We start from the raw sequence: 13,315 nt of genomic DNA on the forward strand, positions 1-13,315 counted from the left end.
ATTTTCTTTTCTATACAATGTGTTTTAATCTCATGAATTCTTATTTTTCAATTGTTCTTACTTCTTATGCTACCCAAGTCTTGTTCAGAAAGACTTTTCCTATGCTTATTGTTCGACACATATTCCCTACTTTCTTCTCTATCAGATTTAAGGTTTAAGATTTGAAGTTCAAGATATTACTTCATTTGGAGTACAGATACATTTGGAGAACAAATAAACAAGACTTTGGGTGGCCTAGACTTAGATTTAAAGTGACATTGATCCTATATCATGACATAAATTAGAAAGTAGTACTTTCTGCAAAGGAGATTCATCAACAATTTTCCAATCTATCTTATTCCCCAAATAGATAATGAATATATTCCTTTTTTTTCAACTTAACTTAGGATACATCAGCCATCACTATTTATTATGATTATTAGGAAATATAAAATTGTTTATAAATAACAAGAGTTTTAGTTTAACGTTATCTTTAAATTCTCATCAGTGAGTAATTCTGTATAATTAAAAATGTTTAAAAAATACTACAAGCTTTTCATGTTTTTCAGAGTTGAGGAAAATACCTAGGGCTTTGTACACCCTAGGCAAACATGCTTCCAATTGTTCTGTATCCCTCGCTAATACGTATGATTTTAAACACATATAAAATGAGAAAATTTCCCTTTAGAGGCCAGGAAATGGCAACTCTAATTTCTTGCCTAGGATATAAAGGAGTGTGAATGTCAATAAGGAGGTAGGCTGAAAGCTGAGCAGTTCATGCAGGAATAAGTTGAGAGGCAATTCAAGGGCTGTTCTTAATGAAATTTCTGAAGAACAGTTCTTTTCATAGTCTCTATTGCAGGAAAAATATCACAATGGGATTTAATAAAAATCAGGAGTTAGTTATAAGATCATCCTGGGGAAATAAAAAAAAAACCTGCCTCATAAAGTACACCTTTGCAGTGAAATTTCTAACACATTATAGATGGAATTGAACTAGATATGAGAAGAGTTCATAAAGATCATGATTGTTTTCTAGCTTTGAAAACAGTCAGACAGCTTCTATTCACCTGTGCACACTGACATCAGTTTCAGCATTAGACCTAAGGAACTCTGTAACTTGAAGACCAGAAGTTATGCTCTATATAATGTGCTGGATATGTTAGTGAGGCTCTGTCTTCAGGAGCTGTAGAGTCAGAAAAGGTCATTTCCTGGAACAAATTATCTTGATTTCCATAGCTGAATTTCTAAAATAATATACTAGCTATGTAAGTGAAGAGAACAACTACTTAGCTCTGTATAGGGAAAATATTAAAAGCATTATGAAAAGATTTTTATTCTTTGCCAGAATAGCATCATATCCTATGTCATATCATACCACATATAGTTTGTGTGGCAATATAAGCCACTTGTCTACAGTATTGACATGCCAGTCATGATGTGATTATTATTCAAAGGAAGCAAGAAGGAGTTTCTGCAGAGTAGTTAATATACCAAACACTTTTTGTTCCCTATAGTTTTGTGGATCCTTTTCAATATAAATCAAATCTACCATGTAGGTGAAAACCAAATTGAGGAAGGAAAATATAACAGGCAATAAGCTTAAGAGGCGACACTGACAGTCTGGAGTGGTGCTTTATAACAGTGAGAGCTGCCATGCAGGGGGACAGACTATTTTTTCCTGCTGCTATGGCAGACCCTGGAGCATTTGCAAAGATGTACTGATGTCTTTGGACATGGTTGAATGGTTCGTGCACACCCTTTTCTACTGCTGGGTCATTGCTTAAATAATATAGTAAAGCAGATTCATCTTTGTTGCTGTAACTGCATTGGCTTTTGTAAAAAGCTATGGTTTATGCTTCAAAATCTTTGATTATTGTAGCCTGACACAGTTCTACTGTACTTATCCATGACCTATCCAATACCATATTCCTATCTTGATTATAGGTTTTGTTCTACATAGATGTCTCACTGTGATTGCATATTGGAAGCTTGTTGATTTGGAGTGTAACCCACAGCTGATGATAATTAATAACTTGCTCATTGTCACTTAAGAAGTAGAAATATGCTGAGGATACTAGAAATGATGAAAGCACCAGAATCTATCATTTAAATATTTAGTGGGGAAAGTTTTGTCATTTAAATGTTCTCATCAATGTAGGTTTAGAAGAAAGTAAAAACAGAGGGGCATTTTAAATAGGAGAGCATACTAATATTTTTCCTATTATCATTTTCCATTTCCATTGTCTTGGGGAAATTCACTCTTTTGAGTATTTTGAGTATTAGTTTGTTTTCATAGCCGAGATAGTTCTTGCTTTCATATTCCATTGATATGTGTATATGGTATGCCTGTGCATATGAATGTTAGCTAGAATGTGTGCAGACACAATATAAGTGCATATTTAAGGGATGAATTTCATGTTGGCAATCATCCTCATTTGTATTTTCATCTAAATCTCGAAGACAGGGTCTTTCAGTCAAATCAGAACTTGCCAATATGGGTAGCTTCACTAGCCAGCTTGTTCCGAGATTCCTTCTATCAGCTTGCAAAGGCAACCTGGAATTATAGGCGGACCACTGCATTTTACCCACTGAGGCATCTCTGCTGATGCAGTTCTTACATTCTACTGCAATTTAGAGAGAAGATTTTTATTACTGCTTTCTTAAATTCTTGGCTATTTAAAATGTCAAATGCGATAAGAACAGTTTAATGGTAACCAAGAAATGTTCAGCAATGAAAACATGGTTTTATAGACACTCATTCTAGATGCTGATGTCAGGCATGAACATTCTTCATTTCCAATGTTTGTAGTAATATTTGTTCAAAATTAATCCTAGGTACAATGTTGTATTTTCTAACTAGTAGATACCAGGGATCAGAAATGTATTTGACTCACAGTTCAGGATTCTTGGATTAGTCTTCATGCTATGATGTCATAACTTGACAGAAAAATTTGAAGAATATACTAGCATGTATAAGATAGATGGTCAAAATGAAGCAATAGATGTAATGAATGTTCAATTTTATATTAACACAACTTCTATAATAGCTAGCTCACTTCTTCAAGTTTATTAATTGATCACTGGTGTTAGAGGCTATGGTAAACTGATCTCTCTTTAAATATCTCATCTCCCAACACTATCATAAATGATTAAATGACATTATTATTATTTTTAAATAATTCAGGTCATTTTATTCTGCTACTGGTTATCTGAAACTCTGTCATAAAACATATAATTTCACTTCAATAACCAGAAAAATATGTTAGTTGATTTTGTAATCAAATAAAGATTTGAAGTCTAGGTTATTTATTTATTTTAATTAGGTATGGGTGAACTCAAAGTTCAACTTCAGGCAAATTGTTCCCAGAAAATTGGGGTCAATACAAGTTATTTATTTCCAAATTATTGTGGAGCAGATAGTGGATGGTGTTTGTACTTCAGCAATAAAACTAATGTAAGATGAATGGAGTGACTGTAACCTGTAACCTTGGACACAGTGTGCTCAAGTCTGAAATATGATCTTTAAAAAAAATCCTATTGTCCATATCCCAAACACATCACAATGACAGTCAGGTGCCCAGAGGATGGGGGCAAGGAGCTTTCTTATAGTGAGGAGAAAGAGCACTCCTACAGTGGTCTAGGAGAACACTCCTGTAGATCATGAGAGGGGACACAAAATCTTTTTTAGGCTTGGTGGCTTTCAAAGAGTGAAATTATGCTTGGTATTCTTTCAGGACTGTGACTTATGCTTTGTGCTTCTGGAATTCTGAGTAAGACTTGTCATTGAAGCCCCAGTAGACATTTTTTCTTTCTAGTGTGTTATTTCTGTTCCTTTCTGCAACATTTCCTGGGTAGGGGTATCTTGATAGTCTGAAACACTGTTAAAGACTGAGTTGAGGAAACCGTGCCCCAAGTCCTGACATTCTGCATCTCTGTGTGTTTAACACTATATGAGCATCAGCAAGTTTTATGACTTGAAAGTTCTGGAACAATGGGTTAAGGTGCTTGTTGTGTCTAGAAGTTCCACCCTAAAACTGAGGAATCAGATATTCAAGGTCTCTGGAGTGAGGGATGGAGAGCATGCTGAGTTTGTTCCCTCAGCCCAGATTTGTAAAGTCTAGAACTCTGAGACTATGGTGGACAGAGCCAACTCTCTGACCTCTGAAATCCATACGTATTCCTTCTTCCTATAGTCATTAATAAACAGCACTTGAGTACTTTTTAATCCAGTGAATCTCTTTAGTAATAAGCAAATACATACCTCTTTTAAGCCCACCTCAGTACACTTTTTTCTTTAAATTTTTACTCTTTGTATGATTAGACTGAAAAGTTTCACAACCTCTCCATTTTAAGTAAGAATTCCATCTATGTCCTCTCTTTGCACTTGCCTCTCACCATATGCCGTTAAATGTAGCTGCAATGCAGCCTGAATGCTTGACTGCCAAGGTATTTTTTCCCTTGCTGGATCTTCTAGTTCATCACTTTATATTCTAGGTTTCATAAAGCCTTATGGCACACATCTTGCATTCTATCACGTTTTACAAGAATAGCTTTACTACAGTTTCTAAAGCCTTCTCATTTTTATCTCAATTTGCCCCTTACCGGGATTCTCTTTACTGTTTCCATTTCTACCAACTTTGTGACCACTTCAGCCATTCCTAAGGAGATTTAGACATTGTTAGCCCTGACTAGATTTGCCCAGAGTGCTTTGTTCTTGTTGAATTCAGGGTTTTTCAAACTTGTTTCTGAAAAATCTTCTAGTGTATCCTCAATATGTGAAGCTAGTTCCATGTTTTCAAATGTTTGTTAAAGCAATTTCCACTTACCAATACCAACTTTCTACTTTATTTTCTTTTCTATTGCTCTGATAAAAATGTTGCTGTCTGAACATTCTGCCCAGAGTTTAAAACAGTAAAATAAAAAGTGTATTTCACAGATTAATAAAATGATATTCTCAAAAATAAGGAAATAAATAAATGTCATTTCTCACTTCTCTGAAGGAATCTGAGGATTCCAAAACTACAAGACTGGAGGGAATGTGTCTAGAAATATCTTACCTGTTCTAGTGTAACATGAATAGACAGATGGGCACATGAGTATGGTAGGAGCAGCTGAGAGGGAAAGAACACAACCATGGGGCATTCATTTTTACAAAGGAATGCCGCTTTCAAGGCTTCAGTCTCAATCTACTTGTGACACTGGGAGCCTCGTGATCTGAACACCCTTGCTGAGTTGTTTCCATTCATACCTCTTTGTTTCTAAATTACAGGGACAATGGGACGAGCTGCCCCATGCTCCACCACAATCCCTTTTCACCGTGTTCTCCCCAAGTGATGACAGCAATCAGGACTTCTCCAGAACCTCTTGCAGACCCTGAGCTAAAGTAATGATCAGTAGACTCAGGCTTGGACAAATATCTTGTTACCATCTGGGGATACCAAAACTGCTTTGTTTATTTCCTACTCCTATGAAATCTCAAAGTTCCTTGACTACAAACTTGATTAACTCTAAATTCTTCTATTTCTTCGTCCCAGTGTAGCCCCATGGCTTAAAGCTCTGCTTGTTAACACTGTTCTTCTCTTTGATTAGAGTTATAGGGTCAATGGTGAAACCCCTTCCATTGGGAACCTTAGAGTCAGTTCTTTTGCACATATGTGTCTATGTGTGAAATTACTGAAACCAGTTTTTGAGCTATGAATTCATTAGGTTTGAACTCAGACCCAGATAAGTAAAGCAAAGAAAGCTCCTTTCACTGAGATGTTCATTTCAGTTACACCAGGAAAGTGTTTTTATCCATGTGCAAGTTAGGTGGTAGTGGTAGATGTCTGAAAAAAGGAAGAATGGCAGTCCAGAAGTCCCCATCCCAAGTGACCTAATTTATTTTCTCCAAAAAATTAAGAGACTTATATTTATAGAAGGTATGTGGTCCTGATTGGTCAATGTTTGAAACAATCTATAAGCAATGGACACTAGAGTAAGGTGGTTATTTACTTACTTATCTGTCATTTATCTATTTCTCTTTTAGAGGCTGATCTATAGTTTTAAGTACAAAGTTTTGTGCATGTGTCTGTGTGTGTGCGCATTTGTATGCCAAATTAAGTATTTGTGTCTTCATTTTAAATCCTGCGAACATATGAAACAGAAATACTAGGATAAGGGCAGTTGTCCTTAACACGTGATAATTTTTTTATATGAAAACATGTTTATTATAGAACATTAGGAAAATGACCAAGATGACTGTTGAAAATACACAAACCCCACACTGCTCTGCATGACAAAGGCCTGAGAGCATGCAAATACTCCAGGCTGTAAAGCCATGTCTGTTTCTGACAAATCACTTCTGAAATTTCTCAAGTATTTGAATCCAAAGTGAACATATGAACTGGCTTGACATGATTCAAAGAGTAAAATATAAATATAAAGGCAATTAAACAAAGGCAATAATTAGTTTACAATAATCAATCCTGGACAGTAACTGGAGAGCAGTGTGTATGTGCCCTGTCTGTGTGTACAAACACACAGAATCAGGTCAAAAATGGGAGTGGCCCATGTCCACATATTTGAAGCCCCCGAAGAATGCCGTAAAAAGGATGTATAACATCCATTCTACATCTGTCTCAAGAACAGCACATTTCCAAAATTATGCATTTCTTTAGAAGGAAACAGCATTTTAACCAGCACAGACGACAGGAAGATGAGCTCAGACCATGCTGTGCTCAAAGGCATCCACTGTATCTGAGCATCCATTTTAGTCTTGGGGCTTTAAGAACATCTTCTTAGTTTTAATGGCTTTTATATTTCCATTTTCATCTTCTTCGTTTATTGGCTTGGTCCCTTTTCTTGGCAAACTTTTTTCCAATTGTTCCCACCAAAGTCTCATATCTTCTTGCCATTTCTTCATCCGACACATCGACCTCTGCTGTCTCATCTTCTACTATTGCTGCTCTGTTCTTAGAATTCATCTGAAGCATTAACTTCTCAACTTCAGGATTAAACCCTCTGAATGACATCCTTCCGTAGAGAAGATCCTCACACAGCAAGAAGCTCTGCTCTTCTATGATGAAGCTCTCTTTCTCCTTCAGCTCCGGTAAATCCAGGTACCAGTACTCATCGCTGATCATCTTCCGTTCCTCTTCTTATAGCTGTTTCTTGGTTTCTGAGTCCAGGCCCCTTTGCATGAACTTCATGCACAGCAGTTTCTTGGATAACTTAGTCTTGTGCTCCGTCGCCATGTTGGACACTCCAACACGTGATAATTTTATCCTCCATTTGGATGGAACCTAATACTTCACTGGCTCTACATTTAATTTTAAAAGGTAGCATTAGAACCGTACTTTATTTAAACATTCATTTTTGTACTTTATAATAAAATTCTCATAACTTCTGTCTTTCATAGCAAAGAAGCAATAGCAAATTCAATTTTATAGCTGCTTCTATCTTGCCTCTCTAGTCATAGTAAATGATCAATAATATTGAGAGCTTTGAAGTTTCAGGTGAAAAGTCAGAAATCAGAAAGTTCAGATCTTTTGATTGGCTTCTAAGAGAAAGAAATCTTGTCGACTCAGCCCTTAATCTATGTGCTCTTTGCTAACTGCAGGGAATTTGTTTCATAATTGAATTAAATTATTGTAGATCACTTGGCTTGTATAGAGATAGGTGGGGAACTGGTTGTTACAGGATACCCCTCCACAGATATTTGATACTGAGATTAGATGGAGATCAATGGCAATGAATAGAAGTTCAAATGAAAAGAACGAAAGCAAACTTTACTATTTATTTATTGACAGTTTCTGTCACTAAAGGCCAGCATCTGGGAGCTCACTTTATAGACCAGGTCGCCCTCAAACTTCTGATGCTATTGTTTCTGCTTCCCTAGAACTCAGAATGTGGGCACATCACTATGCTTGGACCTCTGACTAATAATTGTGAAGAGGAGCCAAAAATAAGCAAAGCCAGAAGAAATTTGAGTGTCACAAATTCCGAATGAGGAAAAAAATAAATAAATCACTGAGTAGAAAAATCCCTTAAATACATAGGCAAAAATTAGGTGTATTTTTTTCTATTTTGATGTAAAATATACTAAATTCTGAGTGTTTGATGGACTTATATTCACACATATTCTTTTATTAATAGAGCTATTTACTGGTATGTTCTTTGCATCTTTATTTATTTTTAACCAAGGGAAAGGTACTGTTCTAAGTCTAAAGGCCATGATTGACACTGTTGCAAAAAAACAAAAGTGAAACAAAATAAAACAAACAAATAAACAGATAAAAAACAAATTAAACCAAATCAAACACCCCAAATATGTCTAGAAACTTAATTATGAAAAGTTAACAAAAAGTATAGGGTCTTTTTAGACTTGCTAGCCTTTCTTTTTTTTCTGTAGTTAAATAGTTGGGAGTATTATCTGATAGATAGAAAACAAAAACAAAATAAAACAACAAACATGCTTATTTCCTTGTTGTAGTCACCCCTTATGTGCACCTGTTACTTTGGGCCCTTTTGGGGTTTTTTTTGTTGTTTTTTTACTAATTCATTTATTTATTTACTTTACATCCTGGTAGCAGCCCCTTCCATCCTTCCTCTCCTCTCAGTCCTACCATCACCAATCCTTTAATCCCATTTCTCCCTTCCTTTCTCCTCAGAGAAGGGGAAGCCCTCCTTAGGTAACCACCCACCCTGGGACATCAAGTCCAAGCAGGACTAAGCACATTCACTCCCATTGAGGTACAGCCAGACAGTTCAGCTATTGGAAAGAGATCTAATAATGGCAGGCAACAGAGTCAGGGACAGACCCCTGCTCTAATTGTTAGGGGTCCCAAATGAAGAACACATTGCATATCTGCTACAAAAGTTTTGAGTGGCCTAGGTCCAGCCCCTGCATGATCTCTGGTTGGTGGTTCCATCTTTGTGAGCACCTATGGGCCCAGGTTAATTGACTCTGTAGGACTTCTGGTGAATTCCTTGATTCTTCTGGTTCTATCAATCCTATCTCCCATTCTTCCACAGGACTCATGAGCTCCCCCCTGTGTTTGGCTGTGGGTCTCTGGCTCTGTTTCCATAGGCTCCTGTCTGCAAACATAGCACAGTATCATTAATAGTGTCAGGGGTTGGCTCTTTCCCATGTAACGGTTCTTCAGTTGGAGTCGTCATTGATTGACAGTTACCTCTCTCTTTTCCACCTTTATCTTTGCTTATCTTGTAGGCAAGACAAAATTTGGGTAGATGGTTTTATGGGAGGGTGTCCCACTCCCCCCACTGGAAGTCCTACTTAGCTGCATGAGGTGGCCACCTCAGTCTCCATATCTCCAGCTGCTATGAGTCTCAGCTAGGATCAACTGGATGTCAGATAGCAATAATGGGGATATGACCGAATCAACTGTCACTTGATGAACTAGGGAGGTAGGAAGAGAACAAGCTGAAATCCCACAATTATTTTCAAGGTACACTTCGAATGATTCAAAGAGTGAGAATAATGTTTCACATCTCACAGTTTTTAGTCACCAAATGGTTCTATCTCATAGGCCTCACATGGATGTTAGGGACAATCAATATATGGTTTATGGATCCTTTCATAGTATTAAGAAGATGTAATATCTGAAAGAGTTTGTGCTTTTGACAAAAAAGTTGTGATGGTGTAATGTTTCCTTTAGTAGGTTGGCTGTATTTTTGTTGTCTTAAAAATTATTTGTAGTTTTATACATTTATATAATTAATTTTATTTGCTTCTCCATTTTTAGTCTCACTCTCTACATCTCCAACTGTAGCTTTTCTTGTCATCCTTTCATCTGTTACTTTCATGTCTTCTTTCTGTGTGAGAGTTTTGCTTTTTGCTGACCAAGCATGTTTAGGTTGATTTTTAGCAGAGCAATACACAACTGAGAAAAATGATACTTCTTCCTTCATCAACAGTTAATTGACAAGAGTCCCTAAGAGAAAGTTAAACCCAACTAAATCCATGATGAAATGTTGACAGTCCCAAACTATGCAGGCTTTCTGAAAATAGTCAGAGATGCAGTTGCTCATGACTTTAATAACTGAATAATAAATGTTGAGGTTTAATGACTGAAGGAATTATTTGAAAGAGAAGATAACAAAGAATTTAATGCCTGTGAGCTTAGGCTTGGTGGGAATATCCCAAGAGCTATTGCAGATTATAATGACAATTCATTTTTCGAAAGTTTAATATTCTGTGTGTCTTTCTGAAGATAAAATCATCCAAATTCTCTTGTAAAATATGTTTGTTGTGATATATTTATATCCCCTATCTTTCATTATGGGTCTGGGGTAAAAGATTATCCCCATCTCAGATATGCTTTTTAGTGCCAGAGACAAAGCGAGATGGTGAGTACTCATAAGGTGTTTTTTAATAATTAATCATTGTAGGGGAATGGGCCTCTACTCTGTGAAGGTTTCCTGAGAGAAGATGAACAGATGAGCAAGGAAAACAACACATATTTACCAAGAATTTAATTAAAGAAATAATGGTAATTTTAAGATTTAATTTTATTTTATTATGTGAATGAGTGTGTGTTGTGTATGTGTTGTTGTTGTTGTATATGTATGTGCGGGGTATGGGGAAGTAAGGGTACATACTAATGTGTCTGCATAAATGCTGGGGTTGGGAGAGGCCAGAAAAGGAAGTTGGGTTCCATTCTAGTGAGAGGCAAAGTTGGCTGTATTTTGTCTAATGTAGGGACATCATCTTAAAAACCAAATCATCTCTTTAGCTCTTGCAATAATCTAGTAACATTTGGATGCTTGTATATCCCTTTCTAAAAAATATGGAGAGTTAGAGGAAGACAGGCAATTGTGAGAGCTAATAATCTCTAAAGAGCGTTGAACTAGTTAGATGATGGTCACTTGTCCAGTGCTATATTCTTCCTCACTGTAAACTCACTGCCACATGTAGTTTTTCAGGTAGTAGATCATTGTAGCCCAATGGCTATGGTCACTTTTACACCCTCTTTTTTAATGATATTTTTACTGAAAGAATTTAAGATAATTAATTTCACCACTTTTCAAAGAAGTTTAGCCAGTGAGTTATATGAACTGGAGGTTGAATATTATTAAATCAAACTTCAGAGAGACTTTGATTTTGATTTTTTTCTTTCTTTTCTTTTATTTCTTAGTCTTTTTTTCAGCTTCTAAGGCTTTCCAGTTTTCTTACATTCAAAGTTCTTAGGGTTTCAAAGCACTATACTTTGAGGTATCATTTTCCTAGGCTCAAGGATGTCTATTTTGTATTAAGCCAAATGTACTATGAGACCAAGGCAAGAGTCCGTGGGAAAGGGAAGTTCACACATCCTTGGAATGCCATGACAATTATAATCTTTGTGGAGCTGATGAATGAGAAAGAAAAAAAACCACATGTGAGCTGAAAAATGTAGAAGCTAGAGTTTCTGGGACTGATTTTCTCAGACTTATCTTTGACAGTTCTGTGCATGTATGTGATATATTTTGGCCAGCCGGACACTAAACACTGGATATCCATGCCACAACATAAGCAGGTAAGTTCATCTATCCTGTTGCTGTGGCATTTCTTCACCATCATTATATTAGAAGCTTTCTATGAATCCTTCAGCCTTCAGTGCCAGATTGGGACTTCAGAGCTCTGCAGTCTGAAGAACTGATAAATTCTTGGTCTCTCCAGTGTGAGATAGCCACTGGTGGACATTCTGGTAGCATCCTCTAACTGCTCTAATAAATCCTATGTATGTCATATAAAAAGTGTGAACATATTTTTGAAGTTTTTCTGCTCTAATTATAATAACATCAAAAATGTTACTAGAAGAAAATTAATAAGCACTGTAAGAAGGCCAAGTTTAGTAACATAGTATGGGTCTCTTTTGTACTTCTTGGATTATTATTGTATATTGGCATATTGTATTGTGAGGGGAATTTTGATATACTAAATGTTGTCAACAATTTGCCAGTAAATATAAAGATCTTATTTTAGAAATTATTAATAGGAAATTTAAAATAGTAATGTTTCAATAGTAAATTCTACTTAAATAATATATTGTTACTGTTATCAAATTAATCTAGTACATTGACATGTCCTAATTTCACCCTAGAGAATGCTTGCTAATTGGATGTATGCACCTTTCACAAAGAAATACCCGGTTTTAGGATTATCTGTCCTAAATCCACATGAACTGACCATTTTTCAATGGCCAAAGCTTTAAGATAATGTTCGTTTCCAAGTTAAAATATGTTGTAGTAAGGGTTTTACTGCTGTGAAGAGATTCCATGACAAGAACAGCTCTTACAAAGGACAACATTTAATTGGGGCTGACTTACAGGATTTGAAGCTCAGTTCATCATCATCATTGCAGGAAGCTTAGAATGTCCAGGCAGGTATGGCACTGGATGAGTTGAGAGCTCTAAATCTTGTTCCAAAGGCACACAGGAGAAGACTGTTTCCAGGTAGCTAGGAAGAGGGTCTCAAAGCCCAGCCTTAAAGTGGTACACTTCCTTCAACAAGGCCACACCTATTATAACAAGGCCACACCTCCTCATAGTGCCACTCCCTGGGCCAAGCATATTCAAACTAGCACAGAATACTTCTGTTTTAGGTATATAATTCACTTTGGTTACACTTGCGCATTTTTCATCTTTCTAAATTTACTTAACCGTGTACTGCTATTTCCTTAGTCTGGTCTAAAGAGGCCTACATTTTGCATACTCAAAGCTCTCTCTAATTTTGTAAAATAAATATATTTTAACCCACAAAATGACATTGCTGTCTTCATAAATTTGTATATTAGAAATTCAAGATCCCCTTCTGCCCCTGCCTGGTCCTCTGGGCTGGAGCAGACACAGAGTCGGTCTGCTCCTGTGGAGAAACTGAATCCTGAGTCATCCAGGAGCCACTGCACTCAGAGCAGCTGGTAAGAACTCCATCTCACTCCCTAAACCCCAGAGATAGATCGGGGAGCCAGGGACATCCAGGGCACAGCAGCTACCCAAACCCCGCCCCTCCGGAATTCCACTTCCCTTCTGCCCCTGCCTAGTCCTCTGGGCTGGAGCAGACACAGAGTCGGTCTGCTCCCGTCCTGTTGAGAAACTGAATCCTGAGTCATCCAGGAGCCACTGCACTCAGAGCAGCTGGTAAGAACTCCATCTCACTCCCTAAACCCCAGAGATAGATCGGGGAGCCAGGGACATCCAGAGCACAGCAGCTACCCAAACCCCGCCCCTCCAGAATTCCACTTCCCTTCTGCCCCTGCCTGGTCCTCTGGGCTGGAGCAGACACAGAGTTGGTCTGCTCCTGTCCTGTGGAGAAACTGAATCCTGAGTCATCCAGGAGCCACTGCACTCAGAGCAG

At 37.2% G+C, this 13,315-nt stretch overlaps 1 pseudogene; it reads right to left on the reverse strand.

Annotated features, from left to right (window-relative positions):
• Positions 1–6,730: 6,730 nt before the first annotated feature.
• Positions 6,731–7,214, reverse strand: LOC114612287 (annotated as a pseudogene).
• Positions 7,215–13,315: the final 6,101 nt, after the last annotated feature.

Source organism: Grammomys surdaster, unplaced genomic scaffold (assembly GCF_004785775.1).
Source record: "Grammomys surdaster isolate TR1022 unplaced genomic scaffold, NIH_TR_1.0 126153, whole genome shotgun sequence".
Lineage (NCBI taxonomy): Eukaryota > Metazoa > Chordata > Mammalia > Rodentia > Muridae > Grammomys > Grammomys surdaster.